General features: G+C 44.4%; 1 protein-coding gene across 2 annotated transcripts in view; it reads left to right on the forward strand.

Moving 5' to 3' along the window:
• The first annotated feature begins 8227 nt into the window (after window positions 1–8227).
• Window positions 8228–13368, forward strand: part of LOC135794259 (uncharacterized) — a 36236-nt gene continuing 31095 nt past the window's right edge. For both annotated transcript variants that reach the window (XR_010548856.1, XM_065305469.1), the window contains exon 1: window positions 8228–8633. The gene's annotated coding sequence lies outside the window, so the exon portion shown is untranslated. The remainder of the gene's footprint in view (window positions 8634–13368) is intronic.

Here is a 13368-nt window from a genome sequence, read left to right on the forward strand (position 1 = left end):
CATCTACCCTGGCTGCCCACGAATAATTTACAATCGCGCATTCGATATTTATATATTTCTATATAAAACATCCAGTGGTAGCTCAAAAAAAAAACAACAATGCGACGACAAAAACGCTGACAAACGCAAAATTGAGCAAACAAACGTCGACCACAACTACGTCTTTTTGTGTAAAACCCAAAGGAATGCGCGCATTTCTCAAATTCAACGCAACATTGACTCCGAAGGCTTAGGCTATCCCGACCAGCATACGCGATTTCTAACTCTGAACGAAACAACGCTCTCTCGATGCATTTGTTTTGATTAGATTACAAATATTACAAAGTAGTAAACTTTCTCACAATAAGTAATAGGCAAAAAAGCTCTGAGATATTGGCTTGTAGATTAGATAGTTCAACCACAATTCCATCCGGCGTTGAGCAGAAATAGCAAAAGACACAAATATCTCAAAAAGCAGTTAGAAATGATTCACACAAATTAAATGAGTATTTAATAAAGCTTCCTGATGTCGTGTTCCTATTCATAAAAACAGCCATAAATATTAAACACTGCATAACTCAAATTTCCGATGAAATTCGGTTTTCATCATCGCGTCAAATTTACAGCGCGTCGCGACCAGTAGCCGTGTTACCGCATTCTTCGCCGATGTTCGCGGCCAGTCTCGTGGGAAATTTAACAGATTCGGTGTTCATTTTTACTTCTTCGGCCGAGATTTATGCGCGCTGCGACCGCTGCGCCTCGCATTTCATTTCCGTCGCGCTGCCATCCATGTCTTCAGTAGCCTTTTTTTCATTCGTTTCGTTAAATTTTTATTAATTTACCATGAAACGGCCGATGATCTAAATGACCAACTAATCCAATATGACTCCGTCGATAAAATCGTCGACTGGCCGCGGAATCGCATAAATAAATAAATAAACGAAACACGCACACAACTTTTATTACATTCGTTCGGCCGTCCGATCGACAACGTGTACACGTAATGTTAATGTTCATACCCGATATCGACGAGCGCGCCCGTCCACAGGGTGTTCGCGGAGCGCCCGGTGTCCAGCATGCAATCCGCATGTGAACCGGTTCACTGGTGAATAGCCAGTATAATCCCGGTGACATAATAAAGCGACATTGACTTTATAGCGTCCGATCGTTTCGGTTTCACATCGCGACATCACACCGAGCGATCTCATCTGCAGCGGACCACTTTGCGCTTAATCAAGTCGGAATCGCGGCGCGAGAGAAATCCAGCGACAAGTGAGAAACTGAGCCGCAACGCGAGCAGAAACTGTAAACTTAGGAAAACAGATTAATTAATGAAGCTGGTAGTGCGGCTAGTGGCTCGACAAGTTTTATTCAAATACCCCAAGTTCCAATTGCCGCTGATTGGATCGGTTTCGGCCCGGTGACAGATCGCGCCAACTATTGAGCCATCCGCATCAGCGATAAATTTCGTTTTTATTGTCCCGCGTGGTGTTAACGACGCGATTATTATTATACGCGTGGATGCTGATGGTTTCGTTGTTATAGTCGATTAAACGTCATAACTTAGTCGACGCGGCGCGCTTTAACGCACCGTTCATCATTCGTGCGCGCTGGTATTTACTTAGCGGCCCTCAGCCTCTTCGCTTACGCCGATTACACTCGTAAACGCAGGCGGCAGCGCGTTATTTCTATAAAAAGCGCGCTGGGCCGGTGATAAGCGCAAAAAGCGATCATGCACCGGGACTGAATACAATGTTGCCTTTAACGTACTTTATGTGCGTTTAACGGGCGGCCGCGCGCCGCCTTCAGATAAATTAGACAACGGTCGGTGGAAGAATGAGGATATAAAGCCGATTGTCGATTGATTAATTGCTAATTAATGCCTCTGCCGCCGGTTTTATTATATTATCGGTTCATTCATTTTCGCGTCCCGTCGCAGATAAACGAGCCGGGCTTAAATGTAACACTAAATTAAACTAAATGCCTTGTATCAGTCAATGCAACGTTCGCTTCAATCACCGGCGATCGGCCGCGTTTTCCGGATCGATTTACGATTTTTCTTGCGGTGGCAGCACCGAAAGCGGCGCTGAAAAAGTGGACACGTAATTAATAATGAATTGCTCGACCAAGTGCGGCAGTGCGGAGCGATAAACCCGCGATGCGTTCACGTAGGTTTCTCTTATTTATCAGCCGCAATAAACTTTTACGAGCATTGCATATTGATGACATGTAAATATCATCTTCCTGTGTGTTATTTAGACCGGGCCACAGCGCGAAAAATCAACAAGAAAAACAAATAATTCCGCGTGTTTCTGCGGCTGCCGGCAGATAAATCTTTCGGCCTGCCATTGTGCCTTCAATACAACACCCAATTAATTGTATTAATTGCATTATGTTACAGCCGAGAGTGTCCTACGAATAAAACCGGAGTGTTTGTGTAAGTTATGTCCAACACCGGCAATATATTGAGGTTTAATTACAAAATTAAATTTATTTTATTATAAATCGTAAACCGCACAGATGTACAACTGTACCTACAGATGTTCGCAGGCTGAACGAAGAAGTGCGCCTGCTGAAAAACGCGCTTTCTTCGCGTTCTTGTCGGCGTTTCTTCGACTCTTAACTAAGCAACCAGCTCCGCAGTGAGTCCATTTCGTCGGCGGTGTTTTTCATCGGTCATAATTAATTCGAACATTTTAATAACAAGCGATAAATTATCTTAACGAATAGTTTTCATTAAGTGTTTGGCGAAGGCAGCACAACGCGGAACTTCGGCGCGCGGTTTGCTTTATTATCGCGCCCGCACTTCTTCGGCGAGCGCGCAATAATTCACACCAGTCTATTACCCGCCCGACCAATTTGGCTTCGTTTCAAATGAGCGCATTTAAAATGTAATTGTATTACCATCCCGCTTGAGTACACAAGTTTCAGCGCATACGAATGATGGCGACTTTTTTTGACAGCCGCGCGAAGCTGAAATAGATCTCACGTGTTGCATTCCGCAGCATGGAATTAAAATTAGAATAGCGTTCGCAATTACGAATTCAGCAACGAAATAACACTGTGGAATTGCAATTGTGCTTGTAATTGCGGTTCGAGTTTAGCGATAACAAATCGTCGTAATAACTCATGGCCGATAGACAACGTTGGCGCTTCCTTGCTGGCCGGCCGGCTGGTAGATTGTTGCTGGGTTAAATGTTACGTGTTACGAGCGAAAATTTAACAAGAAGCCGGCCGGCGAGTACTTGTGGTACCATTTATTATTTATTGTAGGTGTTTGCCGCGCCACCGGGTGCGTCGCGAACTCCTTTCCCACTCGCCGATCGCCTTACGAGACGTCGACAAGAAATCTGAAGCAGAGCCAGGCATGCCAGCGACAAAGAGCATGCGGGCTACCGGAGGGAACACCTGGTAGAGGACGAAAACTCGTTGTTTCGCGATGATTTACGAGTAACGGATAAATGTGCGAATTAAAACACGTCGGAGTTGCTATCAAACGTGAAATTGTTATCAAGAGTGGTTTCCTATTGCCTGCTTGCTGGTAGTAGATGAGGCAGCAAATGTAAAAATGCACTTGTTAGCAAACAACAAAGCCGTTGTAGTCGTACAGGAAATCTTGCAAATCTAGTCTACGTGATCAAATTTGCGATTTGGTGAGAACCGCAACATTTCTTCAAACACTCGCAAAGAACTAAGCAGAAACGAGTCCAGTTTTTATCACTCTTGTAACATGACACATCACTTAGTGTGGTGATTACAGCAAGCCGGAGTTTTCAGACATTTTCACCTGGCTTGAAATTAATTACAGTGCAGCGAGAAAAATCCGCCGCACTAAGAAATTAACTGAGTGGATGGAATCTGTTGCACGCCACGCATCGCCTCGGGCCGGCTGATATGAGTCACGCCATCGTCGACAGCAAAACCAAAACTGCAACTTCAGAAAACAGCTAGAAAACGGCAGTAAGAAAAAAAGCTGAAGTGACCAATGAATCAGACTACTGTGGTAGCTCTTGTTAGACGGAGATATTGTATAAACTGGTGTTAACTGTACTTAAACCTTAAACCAATTTTTTCCGTTGTTGACTGACGAACAATCGTCGTGTCTGCGATTATGTAAGCTGTACCTGCTATTTCTTCCTCGTAGGTGCACCAATCCCACCTGGACGTCACCTGATGCCCTAAAAGTCGCGCGCACTCATTGTGAAAGCAGTGCAACTTCCAAACATCGCCGCGTTCGAAAATCCATGAAAAGTTGGAAACAAATCAACGCCGGAGTGAATCAAACGGATCCCGCCGCGAAGTGACGGACGGCGGGCGACAAGACTTACTGGGAGAACAATGCTTAATACATAAGTTAATATGAGTTAACTCTCAAGTCGCGAGTGGCTTCGAGTTGTCATTGTGAGCATATTAGTACGAACATGGCAGGACATGGAAGACAAAACTATTGAATGCCCATTGCCATTGTGCGCAATGTGGCTGAATGCGCAGCTAGGTGTAGCCGGAGCATTGTGTGAAGCGTGTGTAACCGGCCGGCTAAGTGGACTTAAGTGAATTGGGATGGAGTCGACCCGTCGACCGACCAGCACAGGAAGGAAGCATTGTGAGGAAAACAATGTGATTACCACTCTGGTCGGTAGGCCCATTACGCAACCATTCTGCTGAGGCATGAAATGCACCTTGACTCCACTTGACAATCGTCCCGCGGAGAAGGAGAGTGCTTTGATATTTTGATTGCTCTATCACAAGTTGAAATTAATTATAGAAATTTATTCGTTTGTCTGACGGTTATTAGCTGGTAGGCAGGTAGGTATGCTGTGCTGGTGTGCCGGTCGGTTGGGTATGAATACGTCGAGAGACTTCACATTAATTTTATTAATAATCAATAATCCGTTTTTGCCTTAATAATAATTAATGAGAATTTCTAAATCCATTTTTTAACATACTTAAAAATCAATTTGTTATACCGTTTTCGGATGCTCGGCCAACTACTCGGCGAAGCGAAGAAAAAATGAAATATGAAATATGAAACATGATGCATTCTCAAACCGAACATTAGTGACTGTTTCAATTTAAAATCCATTTATCTACATACGTGCAGTCAACGAAAAACAAGTGTAAAAGTCGATTCGGACTGGAAAAAAATCAGTATGGTACCATTCGATGGTGTAGAACAAGATCTAATGCGTGCAGGTCGAATGTGAAGCGAAAAAAGCATATTAATACGTCGCTCATTTATAATAAGCGCGCGGGCCGGCCGGCCGCTTTCTTCTAGACGGTGCGACGCGCGTTGTATTTCGGGGCACGCGTCGCCGATTTATTTTCCGCCGCCTCGTCGCCATTAATCGTGGATTATTTGTATTCGCCGATTGAAAACTCGCGCGGCATTGGCCGAAGGAAGTGCATGTGCTGGTCCGTCGTGCCGGCGCGCCGTGTTCGGGCCCGTGGATTTCGTTGCGTTGCGTTTCCGAAGCACGCCACGTATTAATCACCGTCCAGGTGGTCCGTGTTTATTATAAATAACGTACCTACATTCGTCGGTACACAAACAACACGCGCGCGCGAAACGAACGACCGTCCACCGCGCCGTAATAACTTTTCGAACGGCACGCCACGCTCGTAACTTAAGGTTTGCCATAATGCGTTACGGTTTCGCATATCCACTTACATTTGGTATCTCTGATTCCCGAAACTTGCTTCCGAACCAAAGCACCAGTTGTAAAAAATAACACCAACTCGGAAATAGGCACGCGTTTTGATTCTATGGAGCAAAGTGTCGTGCTCGGCACTTGTACCGCAACTCCAACATTGCCTGAGCACATAGCCAAGAAAACTGGAAGAAATAAATTCCGTGCAAACTGAAACTGGATTGATGAGAATATCTACCAGGAAAAATGGATTGTGTCATTCAGATTGCAGAATGGTTAATTATTGGATTGATATCTTGTGCAATGATTAATCCGACGATAACGAACGACATTGCTCCGAGTCCGTGGTATCTCAGAACGTGGAAAGTCCGCGGACGCAAACACACGATTAAAATCAAAACGCAATTACACTCGAATCACAAGCATTTTCATCAGAAACGAAGCGAGTTAAAGGACTGCAAGTCGCAGTAATAAATAGACGAAACCAATCCGCGTTCCAGCGATGAAATGATGGAGAGATGAGACGTTGAAAACGAAATGAATGAGTAATTGGCGCAATTAAAAGCAGCGTAATCGGCGCTCATTATTTCTTCGTTTTCGTCCCGCCGTGGATCTCGAGATCCAGCGTGTTGTATATTAGCCACCGCGCGTCCATCATATAACAACGAGTCGCGGATGCTTTCATGACGACGCGCCGCGCATATTTACCACAAAAATTACTTAAAACACAAATTCACCAAAACATAATCGACGAAAAATGCGGCATTGTGTGCTCCAGCTACCAGGCGCGCGGCAGCAGCGCGCCGAGATTAATGCCGACATTGATAAGGCAGAAAAAGACATTCCGACGTTGTTTACTTAAGTAACGTCTTAGATACTTCACGATGTTTAATCACCGTCGGAACGAAGCGGCCCGATACTCTATCGAAGTGGCAGCGGCAGCAAAAAGAGCGGCGCGCGCGCGCCGAGTCCTTGCGGGCCTCGTCGTAAAGAAGTTAAAGGACTGCTATCAAACACTAAAAGTTGACCGTTTGAGTAAACCGGCCGTATGTACACGTAAGTGCGTCGCGTATCCGCTGTATCACCGGCGGACGGGATGCGCGCAAACGCGGCGACGAATAATTTCGAAGCGCTTTTAATGAGAGTTGACATGAAAACCGGTAGCACTTTGCCACACGTAATGCTACTTTATATCGCGCGGCCGGCCCGCCACATCGCTCGCCTCGGATCGCTCAAAATTATAAATATTATGCTCGCGAACTGTCCGCGAACAGGTTTCGTTTACACACGGGCTTGATTTAGAAATTCGATCGCGCGCATCCCACGACTCGCGGCCGGTTCGTGTTAATAAACTGAAACTATTCAAAACATTATAAACTTCCTTATTAAATCGACCAGTTTAGACTAAAACTGGAAAGTTTTTGTTTCTCGCGCTAAAATTATCGAAAACGCTTTTAATAAATATGTTCAACATCGCAGTCGCTGATTGTTTTATTGGTCCGGACATCCATATACGTCACAAATAAATTTATTCGGCTATTTAATTTAAACAGCCTGAAAAATCTGCATATAAATGCTTTACTTGAATAATTTATCGAAAATTATGAGAAGAATTATCAGAACTGATTAATTTTAATAAATAAGTTAAAATTTAGTTGTTGATGGTTTTATGGGCTAGAAGATTGATATAAGAGATACCAAAGTAACGAAAAAGTTTTTTTTTAAATTTAAGTCTGATTGTAATTAAGGAAGTCTTTGAGGCATTCTGATCAATGAATACAAATGACAAGAAACCGTAATTTTTGCGCTGTAAGCCGACAATCTCACACCCATAAATAGTCAAAAACTGTTCAATTCGCAGCTGGAATTTCGTCAAAGTCAATTTTGCGAGCAGTGATCATGCATTTTAATAAGTTTTTTTTCTTCTTTTGCTGCGAACTGTAAAAGTCATACCTACGTGTGTATATCTAATATTTAAATAAAACACTCGAGTGTAAAAGATAAAACAAAATTTATGTCTTACTTATGTTTCTATCGAAATGTGTTCGGCGCGCAAAGGCGTAATTTTGCATTTTAATGTCAAATCATCTGGCGTTCCGCCGGGCGTTAAAGTCACCGGGCTCGTCCGGCATGCTTCCTGCGTACCGCGGCGCATTAAAGTCACCGCGGTCCGGAGTTAATAACTCCATAAACAGTGCGCCGTTCGATCGGCTGCAATCCGCGCGCGCGGCAAACGCACATTCCGCCCTTCGCGCCGAGGTGAGACGCCATCGAGGTGAGGGATGCCGACGAAATCCCGTTTTTCGTGTCTCCCGCTGGATGATCATCTGGTGCACGTGCAGCATGTAGGTACGTGTGCACGTCGCGTTGCGCACTTACTCGCCCCGGGAGGAACACGCTTTGCTCCCCGGGTCCTCGGCCGCGAAGAGCGCGAAGAGTCGCGGAGCAAGAACCGAGAGCGCGAACGCGCGCGCGCCGCCCGTGTATGTGTGTCGGTGTGTGTATGCGTGTGCGTGAGGTCGCATTGTAGTAGACGATGACCGGTGGCGGGAGTGGTCTAGTTCTCTCCGCCGGGCTGCTGCATCATTCCGCCGCAGACTTTGTACTAAACAACAACAACACAACAAACACGGCGCCAGAGTCGCGCGCCGACCGCCGGAAAAACATGTGTTTGGTGAACGCGCCGAGCACCGCCGTCGATGCCGCCGCCGCGCGGTCCTCCAGCACGCAAAGTGTTGTTCCACCATCCGGCGAAGAAGTTCGAGACTTGTGCTTTCATCCGGTCCGGTTTCATCCCGCGCGTAGTGCCAATCAGCTGATTCACTTTTTAACTTTTTACAACTCGCAAAAACCGCCAGATAATTCGATTAAAAATACAAACAAAAATTTGATTTTATAAATTAATTAAATTTGGTTATGTGAACAAAAAAGTTTGTGTCGTTTGCGGTTCACGTCGCACGAGTTGTATGTGTTTTAAAAGCAAGTGGATTTTTATCAGGCAAAAATGTAAGTACCTTTTAACTCTCAAGAAAATTTATGAACTTTATCGATTAAAAATGATCTCTATCAAGTTAAGTTTGTATCATATTGTCCTTTCGCGCAAATGTTTGCTCGCGGTGCACACGCCAAAGTTCTTTCCTCCGAGCTTCTAGTTCATTTTTTCGGCTTCCAGTTTGTTGTTGTTTCCAGTCGTTTCGACGTCTTGTCTGTTTGTCGGATCGTGCGTCCGCACCTACTACTTCCATTCAAGCACTACCTATGTTTCTTTCAAGAATTTCCAGCGAAACGAGCGAAAAGAGCGCGCGCGCGCCGCGGAGATAGAACAAGCGGCGTTTTTTTTTCCTCCGCGTGCCCATTTGCTTTAATACTCCGAAGCATAAAAGCACTTTTACGTTGCTATTTTGCTTAAAATAATAATTCGAAACATGAAAAAATCTAAGTTTGCTTTGAAGTTCGGCGTGCGCTTCGTACTCAACTGACTTTGTGGTGCTTGTTTATGTTGCACGTCAGCCGTCGTGTGTTTTGTGTAATTCGTTAAAGGGTAAAAAAGTCACCAAAGCGGCGGACCGGAGATTTCAATGAGCGTCATGCAAGCAATTTAACACAACTTAACACGCTAGAATGCCAACTTTTACAACAACAATCAAAGTTTCAAAGAAGAAGAAGACGACGACGACGAACACAAACCGAGCAAGTTATTTCGTTTATTTCCACTTTACTCGTCCGTAACATGCCGCAACGCACCGCAAAGTCAGCGAAACTCAATCTAACCGCGTTAAAATAAGTTGTTGTTTTTTTGTCAGTATGGGTATACGGGATCGATTTCTTGCCACGAATAATTTCCCCCATGTGCGTCATAATCGCACGCCCAATTTACGCGCGCCGCTGCGTCGAATGCATTCCGGCAGAAATGCGCGAGCAAGCGACGAACCCTGACAATTTAATTAGGCCGCGAAGCGAGCTTGGATGTCTGCAAGCAGGCGCAACCCATCTTATTATTATTAATAAGTTTAATAAGTTGTATAAGCTGTATAAGTGTAGAACTTCTATAAGTTGTACGCGCATACATACTCGTGTACAAGTTGTGTTCAAGTTGCTCGTGTTGAAGATGAATAAGTTGTGCTGCGGCCACTTTCGTGGTCACCGCTAATCTAATGAAATGGTCTCGTCCATCCGGCGGATTCAACATACCAACCCATGAGGTTTTTGTTGCGTTCAATTTTATTTTTCATATATTAATTAAAAAATTACCAACTTGCATATATGCATTGCGAGCGTTATTAAACAAGAAAGAGTGCGTGCGTCGCTCGCTGCGTACGGACAATTAATGAGCGCATTATGCCGACGATCCGCTATTGTGCTGCAATTAACACAATATGCGAATCTAATTAATTTCGGCTTGCGAAATTTTGACTTTGTAATTTTCTGACGCAAATCGCATTTGTTTTACATAAAAACGCTCAAAATATTACCGCCATTAAAGAAATGTATTTCGCGAACAATAAAAAAAAAAAAACAAATTGAAGAAGTTAGAATGCAAGAATGTTTTATTCAAGTGTGCGTGCGCGGCGAGTGGTAATCGCACGCACTTCCTAATTAAACGCAGCGAAGATAAAACACATAAACGTATCCTCTCCGTTTGAATTTAATAACGTCCATAATGTAAAACGCATGACTTAATAAAAGTGCGCATCGCGCGCGCAGAAATGGAGAAATCGGCGAGTGCGTGGTTTCATTCATCTCCCTCGAAACTCCGCCACATACCGCCGGCGGAATCCAAATCCTTCAGCGTTCAACTTAAGTGCAAATAAATGAAAGAATATAAAACGGAAGACCGAAGGGAATTCGCGGCCGCATTGCAGAGAATAAAGCGTCGGCCGGCGAATATTTCAGCGTGCACCGCTAATATGCAAACGCAAAGAGGAAGCCGCGGCAATTTGTAATTATCAGTTATGTCTTTTATAACAAATATCTTGTGCGATCGGAATTTCTCGTGCGCCGTGCCACGACTTGCCGCAGCCTTCGAGCCTTGCATGGCGAAGCACTTCTCGTGCTTGTTTCTTGTCCGCGCGTGCATTTTATATCAACGTTTTCGACGCTGGGCGTAAGCATCGCTAATTAAATGTCTTTTTGTTCCAGGTAAGTAGGATGCGCGTGCGGCTGAATGGACGCACGGCGCGCAAAAACCAATACGATAAGTACGTCCATTACTAAGTATCAGTGCGTAATTTAGCAACGATTACGCGTAATATCCATTTATTTCGGTTTTTGTCCGTTTATGACCGCGCGATGATATTTGCTCTCCACCGAACGCGTTAAACTTTTTGTTCGAAACCGTTGGTTTCGTGCGTCGAGCGCAGCACGCGCGCGCGTGTGGGTTAATAGAACCTCGTGCCGATCCTCGATTTCTTCGGCTACCACATCAGTGCCGGAACGCCGTTTAGTTTAAATCAATCCACCAACCAAAAAAACAATCAAATACAAACAAAAATTTCTTTAGTAAAAAAATAAATTAAATATAATTTTTTTTTATTAAAATAATATTAAATTACAATCCGGTCCTGTGCTGCCAAAATATCACCGGTATGAAACTTCGCGCAACACAAAGAGCGTGATTAATTGGGAAGCTTTTTGACAGCCCGCCGTAATTCTGGCAGTGGTAACACACACACACACACACGAATTTAGGTGTGCACTTGCCCCCGTGCCCTGTGACTCCGCCACGTTTCGCCAATAATAAGCTGAAATGGGCAATTCACTCACCGACTAAACGTATGGACCGGCGGTGGATAAGACGCGCGCTCGGCTGGCTGGCGGAGAATTAAAGTGCGAGCAAAGTATTTTCCGAGATTACGAGCGTATAACGCACGACGTGCCTGCTGCGGGCAGCGTCGGAGGAGTTGGCGGAGTCCGCGAGGTGCGATTCTGAAATAAGAAGCACGTAGCGCGCGCGCGACCGGCCGCGGCGGGTTTGCCGTTTGTCTGACCTTTTCACACCGTTTACGTGCATAAACGGCGCGCGCTCTGACAGGGACGCACAAATAGATCGCGGACATGTCGGCTGAAATTTATCATCTACCAACTACCATCGCAGGCCTACTGAAATTCGCTACGTTCAGGTATAAAACTTGCAAAATTATTGCGTTTTCTTTCTTTATTTTCATTTTTTGACCAAAAAAGATAAAATTTCACTTTTCCAGAACAATTTATCCAATCACTTTAAATTAAATACAAAATAAATTGATCAAACGAAACATTAAACGCAATAGAACGACTATTAGATCAATCAATTAGATCTCGACGCGGCATTAGTTTCAGTTCACTCTTGGAAGTAGTCGGGTGGTTGGATACAAAGTGCTTTTGTTAGGTAAAAGATCTCCCGACGAATCGAACATGCCCAAAGGCCGATTCCGATATTCAATCGGCTCGAAGTCGCGCAATCGCCGCGCTGGCATTTAACTTAATTTAATTGTGTGCTAAACAAATCGATTCTTTCGCCGCTACTTTTTCGCGGCTGCACGCTCCGAGCTTTTAACGAACGATTCAGGCGAACATAATCTAATCAGTTTCTTCGATATTAACAATCGCGACCGACATGCACCCGAACCTGAGGAGCGTTTATGCGAAGAATAAATATTCAAATAATGCGAGCAAATAAGGCAGCGCGCATTAATTAAATACACATTTTATGAACTTTACTTGAATGTTGCCAACAATGCATTACGTTTGGTTTGTTGGGCATATTATGAATGATTAACTGGTTCTTCCGGGCCATAAATTTTTCTTTTATTGCTTGTATTATTTTATCGCTTTTTTTTTCTTGCTTGTATCCGAATTAAACTCGAGCGTATATTTAACCTCATTAGAAACTGCAAATCAAGGCGTTTAAATTAAATTGAAACAAAATGGCGCTGGATACTCATTATTCTTGTAAGTAAATAATTTTTTCGTCCACCTGGCATAATATTTTATGGATTATTTCACAATAACAATAGTTTTTTGCAAATGCACGCAACACGTAATTAATCCAGCTAATTAGTTTTATTAATGCGATTAATATTAACGTGCACAATTGATCGGCCGGTGAACAAAGTGTGTATGCATCGACACAACTAAACAAACATCCAGCCAATGCGCATTAATTAAGCGCAAATGCGCAATTCAGCAAATTCATGCGGCAATAAATCATTTTCGAGCGCGCATAATTTTCCATCGGCGTTTACGAGGACGCCAAATCCGCAATCCACAATTCGCTCCATTCTCGATCCCCCCTCGCGCCGGCGGCGCGGAGAGCAGCCAACATTTCTTAAGACCGCCTCTGCCCACTTCCGCTGCGTGCATGTCGCAAGTCGCGACGCCGCTCGCATTTCATTACGGAACGCATAATTTATTATAATGAAAACTAATTAACGATAAATGCATATATCGGGCCGGCGCGAGGTATCGCACGATATCGGCTAATGAGCAGCGCGATAGCGATATCGAGCTGGAGCTGTCAAATCGGTTTAGCTGCGAATTAATAAGCGGCATGCGTGAGAAGTGAACAGTGGACGCGGCTGGCTGGACGCGGTCGGACGTCGCTGGACGAGAGACGCTGGACACACACACACACACACCGATTTTTTCCATCCACTTGTTGCCGTTTGTGTAATTATCATAATCCGCGACGCGGCTGCCGGCAGTCTAATAGAATTCAAACGCGTCCCGCAATCACCGGCCGCGGTTGTTTTCATTTATTTCT

This window comes from Atheta coriaria, unplaced genomic scaffold (genome assembly GCF_025399875.1).
Source record: "Atheta coriaria isolate IRGN ID8LTWV9N9 unplaced genomic scaffold, Caltech_Dcor_3.1 hic_scaffold_1_pilon, whole genome shotgun sequence".
Lineage (NCBI taxonomy): Eukaryota > Metazoa > Arthropoda > Insecta > Coleoptera > Staphylinidae > Dalotia > Dalotia coriaria.